This window comes from Polyodon spathula, chromosome 8 (genome assembly GCF_017654505.1).
Source record: "Polyodon spathula isolate WHYD16114869_AA chromosome 8, ASM1765450v1, whole genome shotgun sequence".
Taxonomy (NCBI): Eukaryota; Metazoa; Chordata; class Actinopteri; order Acipenseriformes; family Polyodontidae; genus Polyodon; species Polyodon spathula.
The window spans coordinates 25,896,041-25,918,591 of NC_054541.1; the positions used below are offsets into that span (position 1 = coordinate 25,896,041).

The 22,551-nt window shown below is 38.5% G+C and overlaps 1 pseudogene; it reads right to left on the bottom strand.

The window, feature by feature from the left end:
* Window positions 1-1,005: 1,005 nt before the first annotated feature.
* On the bottom strand, window positions 1,006-10,144 carry LOC121319107 (annotated as a pseudogene).
* Between the last annotated feature and the right edge of the window lie 12,407 nt (window positions 10,145-22,551).

The window sequence follows — 22,551 nt, forward strand, 5'->3', positions numbered from 1 at the left end:
AAACTAACTTCTACCTTGACAAAGATATCAAGAAAGTTTTATATATAACAAATAAAACAAAAATAGAAAAAACAATTGCTGGTAGTACATATATTGGTACATTCAACTGTACATTAGTTATTGATTTGCTTACATTAAATAAGTAAGCATCTGGTTACTGTTATGGCAAACCCAGTACTGTCGGAGCCGCATAATCGGGATACTGATAATCGGGATTTCTGCTTCAATGGGATACAGCTCTGGGAGACAGTTCTTCCCAATGCTATTTATGTTGTTTAATTGGGACACAGTATTTTCAAATGATGAACTGAGATCGCTTTTCAGAGCAAGGCAGGTGGCATAGCACAGTGCAGTGAGTATGTGATTACGTTGTGGTTTCTCAGGCTGTTATTGCTAAGAAAGTTGGCGTGTCAACATTGCAGGTGCCTCGCCTTATGAGAAGATGTGATTTCATTCTTTCATTTCATGTAGAAATAAAACAACGATTCATTTTGTTTAGGAATAAGAAAACTTTAAGATCATAATGCATTCTTTTTTTTCATTAAGAAACAAAAAAATGTAACTAAGGTCGTCTCAACTGCCTCTCGTTTAATTGGGACAGCTGCTTATTTGGGATATTTTTTCCTTCTCCCGAAGTGTCCCGACAAAGTGGCGCCGACTGTACTGTAGTTATTCCACAAATCAGGACAGCTGAATAGCCCATGAGCCTCCAATATATTTATAGCTCTCTATAAAGTGAAATAACCACAGCACTTGATGAACATCCACGGGTTATTTTGTTTATAAAACAAGGGTCATTATGGGGAAAAAAGCATGTTTAAACCTAAACTAAACAACTGCAAAATAGATTCCAAAATGAAATCCTGTAGGAAAAATATTCACTCAGGACCACAGAATAAGAAAAAGCTGAGATTTCTCAATGGCTGTTGTATAAACAATAATACCCTATGTTATCCACAAGAAAAGACTTAAAACTGCTGTTCCAAATACAACTCCTTCTATATATTATTCTACCATTGCTAAGTTTTTCAATCCATGGATTTTATGTTTCTTAGCCTTGTAACCAGGGTGCAAGAACTCACTTTCTCTTTTCTTGGCGCCTATTTTATTTTTGTGTTTCTGCAATTTCTTCTTTGTAACAGCAGGGTTGGCAACAGCCCATAGGAGGTAAAAAAAACAAACAAAACAACTTACATTTTCTTAAAATTACAAAGTAGCTGAGCTGTCACATGCTGTCAGCTGCTACAACAACATTACCTGCATAGCTTTGTCATTTCCGGATTGCTCTCTTTTGTGTGGCCTGTTTCTGAACAGCTGCAAAGGCCAATAGAAGCTCTCCAGACCCACAAGTTTCTTCAGCGGCTCAATGATTTCCTGGGAAAGATTCTTTAAAGTTGGACCTAAAAAATGAAGAAAACACTACCAGAAGGAACTCCATTTCCATCAATGTTTTTTACACCTACAGTACTCATGAATAGTATTAAATGCTGTGTTTCTTTATCTGGGATATACAGTATATTTTATAAATTCTGGCATTAGTGTAGAAAGGAGTTTTAATTGACACAGCAGGGAGATGTATTTACCTTGCTCTGCATAAGTACTGCTGAGTTCCCTATAGAGTGGTTTAATGACGACAAGCAGATAAGGTCCCACTCTCCCCTTTCTAAGATCAACCGTAATGGCTCCAAGGAATTTCAAAATGCAAGTTCCCTGCAGGAAAAAAATGTAAATAGTTTTTTTTTTTTTTGAGTATAACATAGCAATTTTAATTTTGATATTCAAAGCACAGTCAGAAATGATTTACTAATGCTCCTTACCAAAGCAGAGAAGCACATTCTATATTGAACGTACATTCTCCTTGAATATATCACAATTAACCTTCTTGGTCCTGTCGGACCAGGAAAAAAAAGGGGCGGATCTGAGCAATACACATAGTCCCTGCATTACAGACATAACACAAAGATAAACAAACAAAATAGCTGCTTATGCATCCAGCGGTCAAAGAATATCACAGATATTTGCCAAGCTTTTTGAGATGCTATAGTAATAAAATAATGACTTTGATTGCATTATTGAGGAGTTTGGTGATAAAACAAGTGATCTGCTGCATGACTATGAAGGGGCATGCAATAAATACAGAGAACAAGAGGTGGGGTGGGGCTTACAGCGTATGTAAAATAAATTGAACCCGACGCGCCTGACAGGTGCTAAATAAAATGGACCGCAAAGGGTTAAATGACCAATGTACTCCATTTGTGTACTTAGTCCTACACTTTTGGTTGTAAATAAATTCCCCCTGCTTTGGTAATGCAGATCATTACATTTTACCTACTCTTCAGTAGTATTGTAATGTGTCATTTATAAGGAAAATGTAGGAATAGACACCTTTAAGGGGATTTTAGGTGAGTAGGCAGCCTCTCTCTTTGCTAGCCCAGAGAGCTTCATCACCCAGAGAAGGGAAGCAGGCCTGTCCTTCTCCTCCTCCGGCCTTGTGGCTCTCTCGCTAACTGCCTGCTCGCTCTCTGCTTCCTTGTCACTCATCTCATTCTCCCGCCCCCCACCTTCAGTACATACTGAATCAGGAGCCAGGAGGTATATCACTTTGCAACAAACAGCTGGATAGAAAGAAGTATTGGGGTAAAAAATAAATGTTTATTACAGGCATTGGAGGCGTGTTTAAAATTAGAAAATACAGCACTAAATTCATTGGTGCTCTATAGTTGCACAAACTAATTTTAACTTTAAATTTGAACCGTCACCCTTGCTGTGGTGGTTCATATCTGCTCTCCCAATGACTGATCCAAGAATTTAGACTGCAGCTGATGACAGAAAGCTAAAACTAGCTCTCTCATCTGTGAAAAGGAAAAGAAACATATACTGTAAGCATACAGAGCAACCAAGGTTTATTTTAATAAGTTACAAGGCTACTCATAGTTTCATTATGAGTAGTTAAGAAATTAACTCAAAATTGGCATTTTACTACTTATTAACTTAGTCAAATATCACCTTTTGTAAAAAAGGTAATTTAGTCGTTTCTGTACTGCCCCTACCTATTTGTCCAGGCCACTAAGTAAGAACTGTATGGCCGTGGGTTTGGACGAAGTCTTCATGCTTCCAGATGCTTGCATGGTGTTCACCATCTGTTCGGGCTTGTGTGCAGCAAACCACAAACCAAAAATCTGGGATGAGGTCAGCCATACCCAGGTATGAGGATACCACAAGTGGGAATAGATGTAGCCTACAAAAAAAATATTTATATTAATTGAGCAATACGGGCTCTGTACTGTACATTTAATGTGAATACATTGTAAAATATTTTTTTTACAAAAATAAATCCACAATTACAATACCACTGGAAATTAATTAAAAAAAAAAAAATACAGTAATAAATGATTAGTTGTGGTAAAACTTGTCTACTATAAGCTTTTCTCAATGTCTTCAGTGAAGGATATACTTAATACACTAAATATACAATGAGTGTTTTCTAGCTATGGATTAAATACTGAATGATTAACCACAATGTAATCTATACCTATTTCATTAATAAGGATGCCTAAGTGGATAACGATCAGAAAACAGAAACTTACTCCAGATGTTGCTAATGGTCTCACTGTCCTTTATGAGTTTTATGATCAGAGTTAGACGACTAAACAGCAGCCTGTCTGTAGCCTTTTCATCTGTCTCTTCCTCTATCTGGAAATTTACATAAATAGTCAGTTTAGTTACTGATACACGCTAAAACAAGACAAAGTGTATAACATTTGTAATGTGGAAATAAAAGTACAATAAGAATATCTCTAGGATTAAATTTGAATTATTTAGTGCTAACACTGCAGAGCATGCTTTTTAAATTTTATTTGGTATTTAATACTAGCATCAATATTCACTTTCCCTCCCAGTAAACAACTCACTGGGGTAGGACATGGTGTATACTGGCAACTTGCACAATTAACTCTTATTTTGTGAACAAATAAACTCACATCCTCAAATTTGGCAGGGTTGGTTTCACTCTCAATGAGAGGAAGAGCTTTGAGCCGTCTGTCGAACTCAATCCACCCAGCTTCTACAAAGATGCCACAGGCCTGGACACCTAACTGCCGGTACCATTATTTGTATTTAAAATTATTAAACCTAAAATAGGAGGGCATATCTTACTTGTTTTTCTCTGTCAATAGTGGTAAACTTTCACTAACAAGTCAGTGGCTTAGTAACAAAACAGACTGAGCAGTCATTCCTTCGTTAAGATGTAACTCGGCAACAGTTTCATGCACTTCAGGCTGTTGGTGTTCTCAAGGATCTACAAGGAAAAATGTAAACTTGTCACAGCTAAACAAGCATCCAGTTTAAGATACTAGACCTCATTTGTTTACAAGGGCAGCTGTTAGAATTCAGCTGTTAGAAACAGGTTTATTTAGAAAGTTTGAACTGGAGATTTCACTGTTTGAAACATCTAACCATTTGGTTTTTGTCCATTAAGCCATTGTAAAACCCAATCCAGCTTTACCCCAACTTACCTCTTTCAAAGGTAAAACGAGTTGGGTAACCCGATCCTTTCCTACAAACTGGGACAGTATTTCACAGGAATCGTAGCTTTTACTGTGCCTGGCTTCCATCACCTTGAAGACAGTGCCTTTTACTTCCTTCTCCTCAGCAATGTCACCAAACAGCTCAGTGTTAAAGATCTGCAACAAGAAAAATTGTAGGAAGAAACAGTCAAGCAAATTTTACAGTTACAAATGTGTCCTAGGGTTATAGTTTAACAACCCATACAAGTTCCTAATAACTACTGACACTTTAAATCAGCAAAAGCAAAACAGTTCAATCCTTTCTTAAAGCAATCTTGATTGATACATTTTTAACACTGGACAACAGATTGTTCCAGTCTTTAGGAGCTATCTGCACTAGGGGACCCATGCATAACAGATCATGCAAATTGCAAGCAATAACAGACTGGAGTAAAACAACAAGTCTAGCTTCTGATCATTGACTCCAGTTTCATCAAATCATAACTGCTTAGAAAAACAGAAGACTTCTGTATCACTCAATAAGTTTTGATGGTTGAGTTCTTACCTACACCAGAATATCCATGCAAGGGTCTAAGTCTTCGGACTTCGTTGTAGAAGTGACAGCCTTGAGCAGCAGATAAATTGAAATTCAGTACGTGAACCTGGAAAGATAATGATCAGTCACATGTTTTTTGTTTTTTTCTTCTTTCTTTAGGGACTATTTGCTTATCTTTAAGGATACTTTCATAAATGTATTTTGTATGATGCCATAGAACAATCTTTAAAAAGCAACAAACTTGGACCAAAATCTATACATTAATGTAATTTGTGGTCCCCCTTATTCAACTCTGGCACTCATTTTCAGTATTTGTAGATCACCATGCAGAAGTAATTCCTATCGTACATAGTTAAAACTAACATTTATACAACATTGATTTGTCCAATTCCAGTGTGGATGAAAATAAAAATCTGACAATACTTTTTGGTTTTAGACCAACAATATATTTCACCTATATGTTCATTGTAAGCCAGTAGTGATTGATGTTATAAATTCTGTTATACAACAGTTAACTGAAATAACAATGTAACAGCTATGTTACATAGAACCATCAGAAACCATAAGTGAAGGCTGATGTGTATGCAGTCCATTTCTTTGAAATGCCAAACAAGCCTCTTACATTATCTATTACTTTCTTGTAGAACTTTTCATTTTAAAATCGTTATTCTCAAGACTAACTGCAGACAGTAATGTTTCTTCTTTCCTGAGTTTTTAAAAAGATTTTGATCCTTTATGATATTTAAATACTTTAACGCTGAGTAGTATTGCTACATAATTAATGTAATAGAAATATTTTCTTCAAGTTTAATTAAAGTAATAGAAATATCTATAATGATTTAAATCATGTAAAAAAACAATCTACTTATTTCGAAGTGTCCAGAAGCTGTTGACTGGCTTATCCTGATTTGCTGTCATACCAATAACCTTGGCAGACTGATTTTACTTCTATTAACAGACAACAATTAGCTAGGACTGGTTATTAAAATGAGGACACTGTTCTAGTAAAGGTGAACCTTCCCAGTTATAGACAAGACCCCTGTTTAGCACACTAGTGATAGAGTTATCACATTTTATGGAAGTAGGTAAAATTACTTCAGTTAACAGTTTTGTTGCTTAGAAACATCATTACCCATTTATGGGTACAGCAGTAGAAAGAACCTCAGCTATGAAAACAAGCTGTAAATATCCTCCTCAGTTCAGTAAATTAGTCAGTAGTACCTGCAAATAATTCATTTCTGAACATCAACTAATATTGTTACTGCTATCCCACAAGCAGCCGTAATGAAAAAAAGCATAGTACTGTAAATGGTAGAGCAAAAAAAGAAACAGTTTACCTGATATCCTTTAACTAAAACCATCTGCATCTCCTTCAAGAGGTACTGGAGGTAGCAAGAGCCCAGGGTTTCAGTGACTGACCACTTCTGGCTCTCCTGGAAGTAATTTTTCAGCAGCACACACATTTTCAGAAAAAATGCTGTGAAAAACAAAGATATTGAGGTACTTTTCCTTGAAATCACTTTATTAAATACTTTCTAATGGTTAGCCCTGTCCATATTATATTGGGAGAAAAACAACTTTTGTCATTAAGAGTCAAAGAATGACATTACAAGATGTGAGACATATCATTAATTAAGAGGTATGGATAGAGGTTTTCTTGTTATTAAGTCACAGATCAACCATAACGTGCTGCACATCTGGGAGCTGATAGGGACGGACAAGGAAAAGGTTATTACCTTGGTAAGTTTGCTTCCATGACTTCTTGTGGGAGAGACGGCATTAACTTGACCATGGCGAATGCTATCGGCACTCTGACCACTTCTTCATTCGCTTCCTAGGCTTTGTTAACTTGTGCACTTCATCTCGCTTTCTCTAAAATACAGTAAAATAGATTATATTGTGGATATCTGACAAATACTGATAGATCATCAAAACTATTTAGTATCTGATAAAATTAACATGGAATATTTATAAGTGTCCCTTGAACTGCGGTGGGACTGGGAGTTGTTTGCAAACAGCCCCGACCACTTCCACTGATGCTGAAGTCATATTCTCATACTAATACTCATACTGAAAGACTGAGCACATTTAAACATCCAGTACTTTTATTTAATACAGTTAATTTCTAGACGCAGCTGGCAGCTAACATTAAATCACTTCCCTCTGTAAACATTTTATACTGAGTTTCCTACTATAACATGGTGAAATGAAACAACTTCCCATGTAAAAATGGCATGTTGAATCTCAGAAGATTGACCAAGTTAATTGCAAAATGGAAGACATGACTTTTGGCAGTTGAGATCTGGATAATATATACAAATAATACCCAAAAACATTCATGTTAAAAAAAAAAAGATGCTTCCGATATCCTTCTGTACACAGTGAGGTCATTGATTTTCAGCTTGAAAAGATTTAACCCAGGAGAAGACATGCTTGTTAAAATACAGGGGAGAAAACAGTTTACCTTGAACATTTTTTCATCAAAGAATGCAATCATAACATATGGCATAATGTAGTTCTGGAGAGATTTCAAAGACAAAAGCACTGTTCCTTCAGTAAGCTGTTTAATGAATTTTCTTGAAGCACGTGCTCGTCTGTGGAGGTAAAAAACTGTAGAAATACTAAAAAAACACATATATTGTAAAGCATTCCAAAGAATAACATTTACCAAGTAAAAACAACGGAATTTGGATTCAGTGCATACAATTCTAAATAAGAATACAGTATATGTTAAAAATGTAAATTATACATTTTCCTAGTTAACTTATTTCATATGGTTTAACCAGTGATCCAATCATATTTTCACATATAAAAGCAGGGTGAACTCTGGGATAAATGCAAGTTTTAAATACCTCATTAAACTATGTCCAACTGACAACTAGTGTGATTGTACTCTTACTGTACTTTGATTTGTACTTAGTTGTAAGGTTTAGTTTAGGTGTGTATTTAGACAGGTAATATATATGCAATGAATGAATTAATAAGGTTGTATGTGTACAGACAGAGGAAGTCACCTATACGTGCTTTATGTGTTCGAAGAAGTCTGATTCAAGATCATTGTAATCAGTCAGCTGAACCATGTCCTTGAACTCAGGTTGGATGTGAAGGTTCGAACTAAGCAGGAAAGTATTGTTGTGTATTCCTGTTGAACTCTCTGGGGATAGGACAGTAGAATGTAAACAATTCAAAGAATAACATTTAAAAAAAACACAGCATACTGTTCAGCATATCATAAAAAATGCCAACGTGTAACCTTATGTTGTAATGCATTTACATTTTGTTTATCACAGGCCTTTGAGGATGTAAACTTTCAGAATATATAGTAAGCAGACTAAAAATCCTCAATCTGTGATATTATGGACGGTTTGCTCTGCATCGAACTACGCAGTGCTGTAAATGGTTGACACTGCGAATCATACTATTAACACTGATGAAGGCATGAAAGGTTTGTCAAATACTTTTTAGCTCTGTGGTGTATTTTTTTAATCTTACCTCAGTCTTACTCCGGAGCCCAGTGATTCCAGCAGTGTCCTGTGGATTAATTCTCTGTACTCTTCTTCAGTATATCATATGGTCAACTGTAACAAGCTGATTGACTATAGCCATCAGGCACAAGATGACATTGTTGCTGAGGAACTGCCATCGGTGTAAACATTAAGCACAGAAACCTGTTCTAGGAACCTCTCTCCCATCACCTTGAGGGCAGAAACATTTCACAATTGCTTGATGCTATGCAGATCTTTTTAAATCCCTTGCCAGGGGGGGTGAAAGGTTCAAATATGAATGAAAAAGCAATCCCTTGTATATCTATTATATCTTAGTGACCTTATTTCGGTTCACTACTGGAACTACATGCTTTGCACTTTTCCTTGGGTCGTATGCATTATGAATGTAAAGCTTCCATATTCTTGTTGTACTTTTCTACTAAACCTCAAGTCATAACGAAGGGCAAGTTTAACTACATTAGTTATATACTTTTTTTTTTGTGAATAAAATGCAAAATTACTAACAGTACATAACAGACGTTGAAACCAAATTTTTAAAACTACACTAAGGGAAGGCAAGGAACATACACATTTATACAGCTCATTTCACATATGTAATCTCCTTCATATTTCCTTACTGGTAGGCCTGTGGAACATGTACCTGAAATACAGAGAGTCTGGCGGGAGACTGTGCTAGATGACAGAGAAGAGCCTGTTTGAGGAAAGACATGGGGTTTGTGCAGTGCTTCAACAAGGTCTGTGCTGTCTCCAAGATATCAATCTATGCATCCTAAAAGAGATACAGTAAAAGTACAGGATTATAAAAGACAGTGTAATAAAGTTTATAGGAATCAGATGCATGGCCTGGTATTCGCAATACAGAATGCTCCACTGGGATATTAAAAGGTGATTATGTTTTTTTCATTTTATTAAATGTCCACAAACAAGCATATGACCCACCCACTTACTAAGTAAAAGTTCAGATGCATTTAAAAACTGTAAATTTACAGCATAACACAAATATCCCTATGCTACACAGCTTCTAAGTTTGAACCTGTTTCTGTTAATATAATGGCAAACACTCCAAACATTTCCTCTAGTGCTCATTGATTGCTCAATATTAATAAAACTTTTTACTGGTTGCCAGAAGTCTTACAAGAAGACATACCTGTGCAAATATTGGGTTTGTGGAGATAAGGAAGCAGAAGACCAATAAGCATTGAAACTATGGTCTTTATCATGAACAAATTTGCTTATCCTATCAAGAAAGAAACAGCAGCACTGCCGGGACATGAGGGAGGAGTAGCCTGGAGCCCATACCGAAAGTTCAGAGTACCATGTCTGTGACACTGAAATAGAAGCACTAGCAACAAGAATGGTACAAAACCTGAAAGCAGGTATTAGGTGTCACAGGGCTGCTGTTACTTAGTATAACTTTGTTTCTTTTTGTCTACACAGGTATTTGGCAGTACTGTACCTTGAGAAATATCTGTGCCTTCTGCAGACTCTGGAATCACACAGCCATTCACGATGAGAGCAGTGAGGGTTTCTGTGGCTTTGAAATCAGGCATGGTGAGGAGGTTTTCAGCTATGTCCATCACAACAGTGACAGCAATGTAAACACATTGAAGGGGATGTCACAGGCTGGCTCAGCAGGCTTCTGCTTGGCCAGTAAAGTTAAAAAAAAAACCTGGAATAAAAACAAAGACAAGCTGCACAGTTATATTATTTAAAATGCTGCTACTGTTACAACTGTATGACAGAAGAGAAGGTTCACAATTACTGTATTCTGGAAATGTACTACTGTTTCATTCCTAATATTAAAACATTAGTCCTGCAAACAGCAGCCATCTTTTATTATTAGATACCTGTCTTGTTTCTGATGGTTCAGGGGCAAAATGTCTCTTCTTTAGGGATTCAGCATGTAAAACCTCAGATAGACACACACACAGATGCAACCTCTTAAAGCTCAAGACAGTGAAGACGATTGGACAGCTTTCCTAAAAAATGCCACCATTTTACAGTAAATATTCTACTCTTAAGATCAACATGTTAACCAGTTAAAAATTTTAGTTTTATGAACTTCCACATTGCAATCAACACAACTTTCACCCTACAGACAGCACTTATAATTCTGGCCATGCTAACTCTACAGCTATGGCCAAAAGATTAGCATCACCCTATAGAATTAACAAGTCGAATGAAACCTGCTGAATAATGTTACATTACCATACATTACGCACAAGCCCGACTGGGCCAGTTACATTTAACTAGTATATATATATATAATATATATATATATATATATATATATATATATATATATATATATATATATATATTATGCACGTGACTTCAGTTTCATGAAAATTAATTTACAAAAACATAACTACAAACTAGTCATCACTTTCCTGCCGAACGTTATATTTGTTGTACAACAAGTAAGCAATAAGGAAAGTGCTGAAATCAATAAATCATAAAGAAAGTAATTATGGAAAAAAAAAAATGAAGATGAACATTTAGCATGGAGGCTTAATCTGGCTTCATTATGACAGTGAAAATGTAACGTTCTGCCTTGTTTGGCATCAGTTTCCCAGACTTGCAGATAAAACTGCAGCTTTATTTGTTGTGAATTCAACATTTCGTTTATATCATATCCAGTCTCACAGTAAGATGTCCCGATGGATTTGGGATCCGATGTGTTCAGGTCAAAAATGCCGTTCACAATCTTTCCAGGATTCGCTGGTATCACTCAACAAGATTGGTGCTGACTTGGGAGAGGCTACAAGCAACAACGCTCTGAGAATGATTGATATTATTTTGTACTATGAATATTGTTTTAATTGTGTTTATTATTAGGATTACAGATGGGAATTTCGAATAGTTTCCTATTTGAATACACAGGGTGCAACATTTGTGTGTATTCGATTACCAGTACTCTGGTCCCTTATACTACCAAGAATTAAAGGCAGTGTAAGCTGGTAAACTTTACCTGGGTTCACAAAGTATACAAACAATGTTTACTGAATTAAAATACACAGCTCAATGAGTAGCAACGTCACAGTGCATATCTCTGCCAAATACAGCAAGAGAAGCATGATCTGGTGCAAACCATCAAATAATAACATCTATCATATAGCAAACTAAATATTCTACATCTGTTTAATTTGAACAAATAATATTTATAAAATAATCTTAATAGTGTACATATTGTAACCTGGCTAAAACAATAGAAAATACATTCCAACATTACAATATTTTAATATTACTAATTACACCAAGCCATCAAGTACTGACATCAGATTAATTTAAGTCAATTTATTTTGTTTATTCAATAACCTGTAAATAATTCAAAACAGTGATACCTGGTTGCACTTTTAATGGTCAATTAAAAGTAGTGCAAATGTTGATGTTACTCCACCCATTCACAGAAAATCAACAGTAGAAGTTTTACATTGAACTGCAGTCCAGAGTTAAAAAATAACTCCTTTCCAACTTCAGGTATCTTGCCTTTTCTTATTAGTCACTGTGTTGTTCTGCTTAACATTTAGTATGGCTTTATAGTCACCATAATGTTAAATTACCTTTCTAATTATGATGTTACCCAAGTTTGGATTACTTTTTTTAGCATTTGCTATATATATTATTTTATTTCAGTTCACACAGTCAAAGTTCGCCCGTGCCGTGCTCCCAGAAGCTGTTTCACGACTGGCTAGCAACAGCTGCAGAAGCTGCTGTGTACAGTCATTACAGACGAACACATGCAGGGATCTTAACATTAGCTAAAAACAAAGCAATAAAATTGGCAACATTTTCAAACAGAATACAATTACTGTAGAATGTTGCTATTCCCAGCATTGTATAATTAATTGGGGTCCTTACATCTAATATGCAAATAACAACTGGTTTAAGACTGGCATAACATGTATTAAGTGTCGGCATAAAAAAAAAAAAAAAATAGACGCATTTGCTTCTACTAGTGGCTAATGTAACCTTAGTAGCTAAGGTTTTTGTGTACTATAATATGTAATATGCTATTTGAATCGTTTTTATTTATTTATTTATTGTGTAATCGTGTATTTGACTACACTGACCCATCCCTAATTAGGATTATTATAATTAAGTTTTAGCGTTGCTGTAACCATATGGTAACAGCTTGGTTGTGGGTTTATTTGTGAAAAAATCTGTATGCTTTGTACACATACATTTTCAAATCTTGAACACAGTATTTTCCTTTTCTGACAAGACCACAAATGTGTGCATGTTAAATGGCTGAAGTAACATATATTGAAAGGCTTCGTTTAGCCACTTTCTTTTGAGACGTGGGCTCTCTTTGGTTACCATACACAGTTAGAAACATACTGAAAATAAAAACCATCATGAAAAAATATATAAATATATTGGGCCAGATAAAATTGCATCCAGGCCAGTAAAAACACTAGCTCAGTGGCCCAAGGGGTCAGCTAAAAATCTAAACGTAGAGCCCTGGAATGGGTAAAGGACCCCTGGTACAGCCCATGGCTGTACAACACTGAACATGGTATGTTAACAACCTTTAAAAAATAAATAATAAGTTAATTGGTTTGTAACTCTAAAGGAAATGCTTTGTGTAAATAACGATTATACAATGTGAATAGTGTAAATTACCAATGAAGAAGTATAATGTTGTTAATAATCCATATGGGAGAGTATGTTCACTTATTTTGACACTTCCTCCAATGATCAATTTTCAGTTCGCTTGCATGAATTAAGATTTGTGTGTTGAAATGTCAATGTAAGGCAAATTAAACTTGTTAAATATCAAAGAAGTAAGTGTTTGTGAGTGTCACGTTTACTGTTTTCCAGTTTCCGAATATGATTATCAGAAGGCCATGTCTGTTTTTTTCTTCAAGCCACGAAAAATAAGCTGAACAGATGACACCTGCACTTTGTGCAAAAAAATAACAGCAAACTCACTGGATAGTTTGTACTGCATGCATGGAACATACCAAATGAAAGGCCATAAAAATTCCTTTCATTTTATGTAAATTGCAACAGGATCAGGCATACTATATGTGGTAGAGATGAGAATATTATATTAAAAAAAAAAAAAAAAAAAACACTTCCAAAAAAATCATGTTTGGTCACTGCTTTATATATTGTAATCACAAATGGCTAAACAAACAAACAAACAAACAAAAAAAACACTGCACTTCTAAGCTTATTAACGACCCCCCCCCCCCCCCCCCCCCCCCCTTTCAGTCCAGCTGCTACAATGACAGAGCAATAGACTCAAAACGAAACCTAAGCTGTGAACTTTGTCACATGATAAGAGGCTTAACTTCAGGCGATTGTAGTTCCGGCTAGGAGTACCGCATACACACACTAAATGTGTCTTTGGAAAGCCCCAGGTCTGTACTTTTAAACAAGCCATTAACCAGGTGGGTGGCTTTTACGCTGCCTTAGTAATATGTGCGTAACCTTCAGAGCGCTGGTGCCCCAAAATGCATGGAGCTGAGTTTTAAGAGTTAAAGCGAAAAGTTACTGCTTGCAAAACAACACCTGGATAGACTTAATATCTTTTTTTTTTCAAAACTGTTTACTTACTGCAGTGTACTAAGTTTCTTTAATGCTTAAAGATAGCGGTTGAGAATCACGTACAACAGAATAAAGTCTTGCAGCACTTAAAATATCCAGCACTACTTTTATTTATTTATTTATTTATTTTAACCAGAACCACTCAGACTGAGGCTCATAGTGCTGTCGTCACTGACACCCTCTTCCTTAAAGATTGTTGTAGCGTTTCAGGCATTCTAAATTGGGTGAAAAATATAGTAGCTTGGTGTCTTCAAATATCTCTGTGGGATTTTCCTGCACTGAAAGTTGCAGATATGCGGGAGCAACTTGGAAAATGCGCGATTCCTGCAATCCTGCGCTGAAATTCAAACCCTGGGTGCCATTTTGAAATTGAATCCAAGGGACATTGTTTTTATCTTGGGACTAACCTTGATAAATATATTTACAGAAATATAATAATAAAACAAGTTAAATACCTGAATGTACAACTCCTTCGGCTTTGGTTCCAGATAAAGTGAACGTGGGTTGGAAAATTTAGAGAAAACCTTCAGATGGGCAATCAGCTGCCTACAAAAGCATAGACCGTTTTGGAAACTACATTTATGAAGTATTTGGGAAAATACATCTTGATAAAAAAAAAAGACAAGGTTATAATCAAGAAACTCGGAACAGGTATAACTGTTAGGACAATGGAAAGCAGCTTTGTAATCCTGTTCCAATGCAATTATTCCAACACTAAAAGTCAAGAAGTTATAATGACCCACTGTAGAATGTTATGGAACTATATGGTAAATGCTTAATGTAGAAAAAAGTTTTTTTTTTTGAGAACAAAGGTCATTCTTCAAATAACTCAAGAAAAAGAAATGACTCTTAAGAATGGTTGAGAAAGTAACTGAATTTCCAGGTGAGAGATATAGAGTAACAGAGAAGTTAATTAACACCTTCACAGTAAACCTTTGACACCAATTCAATGCATTACTGTCTCATTAATTCAAAGCCATGTAATCCTTTGTACCATAAAGACCATTACAGTGAAGCAATACTTCTTACTTCTTCATATGCAAAATAAACAGGCTCTTACTTAGTGGCTGCCCTCCTTGGCCACTTTTTTACAGCTTGCTTTGTATCCTCAGCTTGGGCTGCATCTTCCTCTTCCTCCATTATGGTCACATCCTCTGGCAGGTCTTCAGTGGTCTTGTCCCTCTTCCTCAGAACTTGTGTTGGGGCTACCAGGAGATCAGCTGGGTAATATTCATTGCTGACAGAGAGAGAAAGATTTTATTTTAGTTTTTTACATTCAAATTTGCATGTCCAAATATTTTATCCATTTAGGACATCGAGTGCCTCATTGTGACTTTATAAGGCAAGCCACTCAGGGGTCAGATTATATTTATTATAAAAGGTAGGGATCGCAAACTGCAGTCAGGACTTGCTTACTGTACATTTTCTGTGATGGTTAACATCTCTAAAGGCTGCTAATATGTCTCAGTCCATCAAGCCCTTTGAGGGGATATTAGGGAAAATTGAATTTACTCAATGAATCTGAGCAGCAGAGGTGAAAGTTCTCTTGAGCGAGGCTCCACTCTGTCTGGGAACAAGGCCATAGCCTTCCACAGCAAAAACCTGTTGTAAATTCAGTCCTCTCATTGATCTCTGTGGCTGACTAACTGCTCTAGGTACAGCACACCTACATCTCCACTTTGCACTTTGTCATGGTCTTGATCAAGGACTGAAGTTTGCACATCCTCAACTTCATCCAAGAATTCTTTCTCTGTTAAAAGATCAGTACCTAGTAAGTCACACATATACATAGATAAGTAGTCACAAAAAACTTTTGTACAGTAGGTTGTTCCAGTCACTAGTACAATAGCCATCCATTAAAGATTAAAACAATATTATGTTGTATGCAGCCCACTATCTACTTCACTATCTTGTCACATATTATTGTAAATCAATTTCCAGCCCTTCAATATAACTTATTTTCTTCCATCACAGCTAGATCGCCGAGTGTACATGTACATGTCAAAACCTTAAATGTGACAAACAGACAGACTTCTCCATACATCAACATATTCACATGCAAATCCTGATGTAGCACTATTGTGTATTTGGGGTTTACCTGTTGAAATAGCAACCTTATCTAAATGCTCATAGAAGACTTTCCAGAAATCTTTGTTGTCCATTTCTTTTTCATGAGACCTGAAACAAGAAAGGAATGAACACATTTCAGAAGCCCACACTTTCAAATGACAAAAATACAACAGGCAGGGGAATGAGAAAGTACCACAGGGAATATTTTGTACAGGTAATACCATTATGATGGTAGAAATACAAAAGCCATTTTAAACAAAACAAAGACCAGTAACAGGACACAAATCGCACAAACTTAATGTAGCACCTATACCAGCACCTATACCACAGCTACTGAGGTATACTCATGCTAAAAGCTCAATCATAGGGTTCCATAGAGGGCTGAAGTTTATATACAGCATCCCAATCAGGTAACTTAGAGGGACCTGAGAGAAAAGCAAACAACGTTCAGACAATGACCCGCATTTGTTTATATATATGTATTTGCATATACTTACTCAGGAAGGCATTGTTTTGTATTTGCATATATATATATATATATATATATATATATATATATATACGATTATACAGGATATTATATATATATATATATATTAATATATATATATATATATATACCATATATCAGATATATTATATGCAAATACAAAACAATTTACTTCCTGAGTAAGTATCATGTTACAATCAGTCTTCTTTTACCCTCTTTAAAGTCTCTTATATCTTGAAAGGAGCTCTTGGGTAGAGCAGCCTGCATCAGATCATGCCTCAGTTTACGCAGGTGCAGCAGCTTTTCTCTGTCGTCGTGGACAGTTGCTGGGACCAGCTTCGCTTCAAGTGAAATTGTGAATGCTGACTGCATTTCTGTGCCTTCATCCTCCTAGAAAGAAATGCAGCCTTTTTTATTTTCCATAAATACAAACAAAATAAAAAGGTCTATAATTCATAAATAATTCTCAAAGGCAGCAATAGAATCTAAGTGAAAAACATTTTTTAAGTTAGCAAAATAATATACCATATGCTTATATCCCATGTACCAATGACTATACACCAACATTTAACACACCACACGCAGCATATAACAGAAAATACACACAGGGGCGGGTACTTTGTCACATAGCCAGGCTGCTACTGGACATGCTGTCAGCAGACGTGCTGACAGTGGGGTGAATCTCTCCTCCCGCTGTACCACTGGCAGCGAAAATGCGGCCAAACGTGCGGCTGTCAGCAGACGTGCTCCCAGACTGACTCCTTCAGCCGAGACAAGTCCAGCAGCGGAAAAGCTGCTGGGATTGATGGTCTCCAGACCTCCCCCAAGATCTCCGGCAGCGAAACTGCTGAGGGGGAAGGTGGTCGCCTGACCACTCCCCCCTTTAAAGCCGACAGCTCTCCCTGGGGGGACTCAAGCCCCCAGAACTCCTGCAGCGAAACTGCTGTGGGGGAAGGTGGTCTCCTGATCTCTCCCCCCTTTATAGCCGGCAGCTCCCTCTGGGGGGACTCCAGCCCCCAGAACTCCTGCACCGATATTGTTGCAGGGAAGGGTGGTCTACTGATCTCTCCCCCTTTTTTATTGCCGGCAGCTCCCTCTGATGGGGCTCCGGCTACACTGACCCCTGCTGCCAAGCAGAGCTGACTGCATCCCCTGGCGAAGCAGTTCCAGTGACCCCAGGCGATGTGGAGCAGCTGGCAACCCTAGGCGATGCAGAGCGGCAGGCAACCCCATGCGATGCGGAGAGACAGGCAACCCCAGATGATTTTGCGAGGCAGGCACCCTTGGGCAAAGCGAGGCAGAGAGTCAGGACAAGCTGGGGTGCGGGCCATCTTCTCGGCCACTGCGGCCGGGCGGTTCTTCCCCGTGCTTCCCTCAGTAGCCTATACAAGGGCTGCTGAGGACCGCCAGCATCTAGTCCTGGTCCTTCTGGTGAAGGGAGAGGCAGCTCCTGCTCCTCTCCCCCTGATGATGATGGAGGCAGAGGCAGCTCCAGTTCCTCTCCTCGTGATGGTGGGGGAGTGATACCAGCAGGCATTCATCCTTTGCTGATGGGGGAAGTGATACCAGCAGGCATTCATCCTCTGCTGGTAGGGGAAGTGATACCAGCAGGCATTCACCCTCTGCTGGTGGAAAGGGACCCAGCAGGCATTGACCCTCTGCTGGTGGACAGGAACCCAGCAGGCATTCACCCTCTGCTGGTGGACAGGGACCCAGCAGACATTCACCCTCTGCCGGTGGACGTGGTGGAGGAAGAGGCAGCTCCTGCAGCTCTGCTCCTGCCGGTGGACGTGGCAGAGGCAGAGGCAGCTCCTGCTGCTCTGCTTCTGCTGGTGGAGGTGGTGGAGGTGGGAGCAATGTGTAGTCTACCCTTGTTACAGGGGACTGGTGCGGCTCTCCCTCACCTGCAGGGGACTTGTGGGGCTCTCCCTCCTGCTCTGGAGACAGTGGTGGGACCTCCCCCTCTGGTGTTGGAGACAGCAGCAATGACTCCTCTCCCTCTGGCACTGGAGACTGCTCCTCTCCCTCTGGCTCTGGAGGAAAAACCAGCAGGCATTCTTCCTCTGCTGGTGATGACTTGGGCGGTGGACGCTCTGCCTTCCTTTTCCCCTTTCCTTTTCTCTGCCTCCTCCTCACCTTCCTCTCCTGGGCCAGTTCCTCCTCTCCCTCTTGGTAGGGGCAGTGCAGCACTGGGTGCCCGAACTCCCCACAGGCAAGGCACCAGCCTTGGTCCTCTAGACCACCGAGTAGGTCCTCCAGATCCTGGAAGCCATCTCTCCCGCTCCAGCCTTCCATTTCTTTTTTTTTTTTTTTTGCTTTCAAATAAGAAACTGCGGTCGGAGGAGGCAGAGGCAGCTCCTGGTGGTGGACTGGTCTCGTGGCCTTCAGGCGAAGCCATTCCTCCGCATTCTCCACCTTTCCCTGATCGAGGGCCTTCAAAAAGAGAGGGTCTTCATAGGGGCAAACTTCCCAGAGGTGCCCATACTCCAAACAGGAGGCACACCATGGAGCCCCTCCTTCCTTCAACACCTCCTGGCGATTACGCCATGGCTGCCTTTCTTCCTCCCATCTCATTTTTTTTTTTTTAATGAATTTTCCACCCGCAGTATCCCTGGTCTGATGCTTGAAGGCTCTGTTGTCCCGGTTCTGACACCACTTGTCACAAAGATGGCCGGAGAGGGGGGCGTCAGACCAGAGCCAGGAAATAAAACAAAAAGAGAGAGGTGGAGTTTGGAGGAGCTAAGCGAATTTTCTCGCTCAGCATTTAATTTGTGAACAGAACAGACAGAAAATAAACGGTGGTAAGAAACAAAAACACAAGGACACGGCACATTCACCAAAACAAAAGAGATAAACAAAACACAGTGAGCTTCTTTAACGATTATTATTTTATTATTTATTCTCATTACCTCCGTCTCCAATCCCATTCTCCACTCACTGAACACACAACCCAGAGTGGGTGAAAACATGTAGCTTTTATGCAGCTGTACCGTGACTCGACTGCTAATCAATCATTCAATTGGAGTTGCAGTACAACTGCATGTGAATTAATAAAGTGCAATTCCCCGTGCTCACATATTACATTTTACTTGCACGTGTAGTGCTGTTCAATCCTTGTGCCTAAATACAAATATACATTTTAACACTTGTGTTACACAGACCCGTTTATATCCCGTGTACCAATGACTATACACCGACATTTAACACACCACATGCAACATATAACAGAAAATACACACAGGGGTGGGCACTTCGTCACGCTGAGGCAGAGTGATTATGCTATGAGAAATTTAAACAATCTGTATAGAACTTAAAGGTTTTCGAAAACTCCTCCTGAGATCACAATTTTGCATGCTGTTTTGCTGCGGCTTGAAATAAAAAAGTCTTCTGTGTTGATTATTTTTTAATCAGTCGTCCGTGTTGGTTATTTTTTACTCCTTACACTACCCTGGAAGCAAGGTCCAGTCTGGGGTACCTGAGCAGCAGGGGTTGCTGAAACACAATGAGATGAAGAATCTTGAACCAAATTCTGTTCTCAACCCACAGGGGCACAACTTTATGCATACTATGTATGTTTACAAACGATTGTAAGGAGTTAGAATGTTTTTTTGGATAGGTATTGGTTCTGGATCTACCCCCAGAGCCTGGACCTTTAAGAACTGAAGGGGAATCAATTAAGGGTGGGACTATATGAAGGGAAGCAGTCAGCAGTGAAGAGAGAGCCCGAGGCCAGGAAGCAGGAAGCAGGAAGCAGCGAACAATGTCGGCATCGACTTCGTCATGTCCACAGATTCTTCTTCTTTAAAATTTGACTCTGGTATCCAGCTCCCACTCCCTTTTATCAGTGCCTGCTCCAGCCAATCTGGAGCTAGATACCTCACCTGGCTGGAAAGTCCCAGGCTGGCAGTTGTTCCCCAGCCCAGGGATCCATAGAACCTTCTAAAAGAGAGGGGTCGGAGCCAGAGCCTGACTGCGGGTTACCTTGCTCGGTAGAAATGTACTGGGTGGGTTCTCCCGTTCACTTCAGCGGGGTACCGACTTCCTGGTTGATGACGATCAGTTAGCGCACTTGCCCCACAGGGCAGCAAAAATCCTTGCGCCGGCCTTGTGTATAAGTCAACATTTTCCTTATCTATTCCTGAAAGTTGATACTGTAGGCTATAGATATGCAAATATGATGGAAAAAATCTTATACGTTGTATAATAGTAATGATTACATCTAGTGAGAGATTAGACATTCTTGTGCAAAGTACAAGTAACTTGTAAAAATGTGCCCCTCAACCATTTACTGTATAGTCCTTCCCACTTGGAAACATTTACACTTGCCATAAAAGGGTTAAAAGTTAAATGTATTACCTGTGCCATCTAATAACTAGATCAGAGGTGTCCAATCTTGGTCATGGAGGGCCGGTGTCCCTCCTGGTTTTTGTTCCAACTGTACCCTCAATTATTTAATTGGACCAATTAAGATTCTAATAAGCACTTAATGACTCACTTAAAACCCAGAAGTAAAAGAGCTGATATAGGCCTTTACTGTATTTTTGTTTTTGCGTGTGACAGGTGAATAAAATATACTGATCTCCACCATTCTATTCATTTTGAGGTCTGATAAACCTCCAGGCATGACTATATTGTAGCGATCCTGGGGGGGGCGGGGGTGTGAATCATAATACAGTAGAGGGTGTGTGTGCGTGCAGGGGTTGCATGGTGGTGTGTGGTGTAGTGGTTGCATGGCGGTGTGTGAGTGCAGGAGTGTTGCATTGGGTGTGTATGCATGCAGGGATTGTATGTTGTGTGTGGAGGGGAATTGGGGTGTACGTTTGGCGCAGGTTTGGGGGGGGAGCAAGGGCATATAAGGGAAAAGACCAGAAGGATTGGGTAAGATAAGAGTGCAAGAGAAGGATGTGTTCGGCAGAGATAGAGACATAGGGTAGGTTAAAAGAAAAACTACTACAATCATTTATTTTCATGTATCTATTTCAGTGCAATGTAGTTTCTTCATTGTAATAAAGAAATACAGGGTTTTTTTTGCATTTAAATTTTATTTCTGTTTCTTCATAAAAAAATAATGTTTTCTGGGTAGAGTAAAAAAATACATTAACTTTGAATTAAAATAGTTCCTTCATCAGCAGTGCTTAACAGATAGTGAAAAATGCTGTATTTTAAATCACCACATACTTAAAGAAGATTTTGTGCAAATTAAATCGTCTAGTTGGTAAAGGAAACTTTAATGTTTAACTTGGGGAACAAATCTCAAGTAAACACCCACCAAATGACCGCTAACCCACCTATTCAAATGAGGTGCTCTGTGACTCAAGGTACTTAAAGACCAGGCAAAGTGCCTAGTTATTACAAGGTAAGCAAGAGAGAACCTCTCAACACTGACTTGTGCTGAGCACAAAGGCATTTTCTGTTCTTGACTCATATTGGACTTCATTAACTTGGCCAAGGACACATCATATTGATGATGGTTTTTATTAAAAACCGATGAAAGGCACCTTTGTTTAGCTTTTTTAGTTTTTACAAACTAATACCGGTGCATATTTGGTAAAACAACAGTAAGGGATAATGATTTAGAGCTACAGTATTAGAGATGGTATGAAACTTCTGTGTTAGCCTCCTCTGATTACCTGCTTTCCTTTTTTTTTAGTGAGTTAACAAAGGATCATTTTAAGCAGGTATTTTAAGCACGGGACAATTGTCTGGTTTCAGTGAATCTTATGATAAACTATTCTTTTATTTAAAGTGTTCAAGCTAGCTTTTTGTAAAGGATCTTCATTTAAACTTGTGGCCATTGTGTATTTAGTTTGAGCAACAAATCTAACTTTTTTTTTTAACACACTACAGAAAACAGAAAGTACTTTTTTT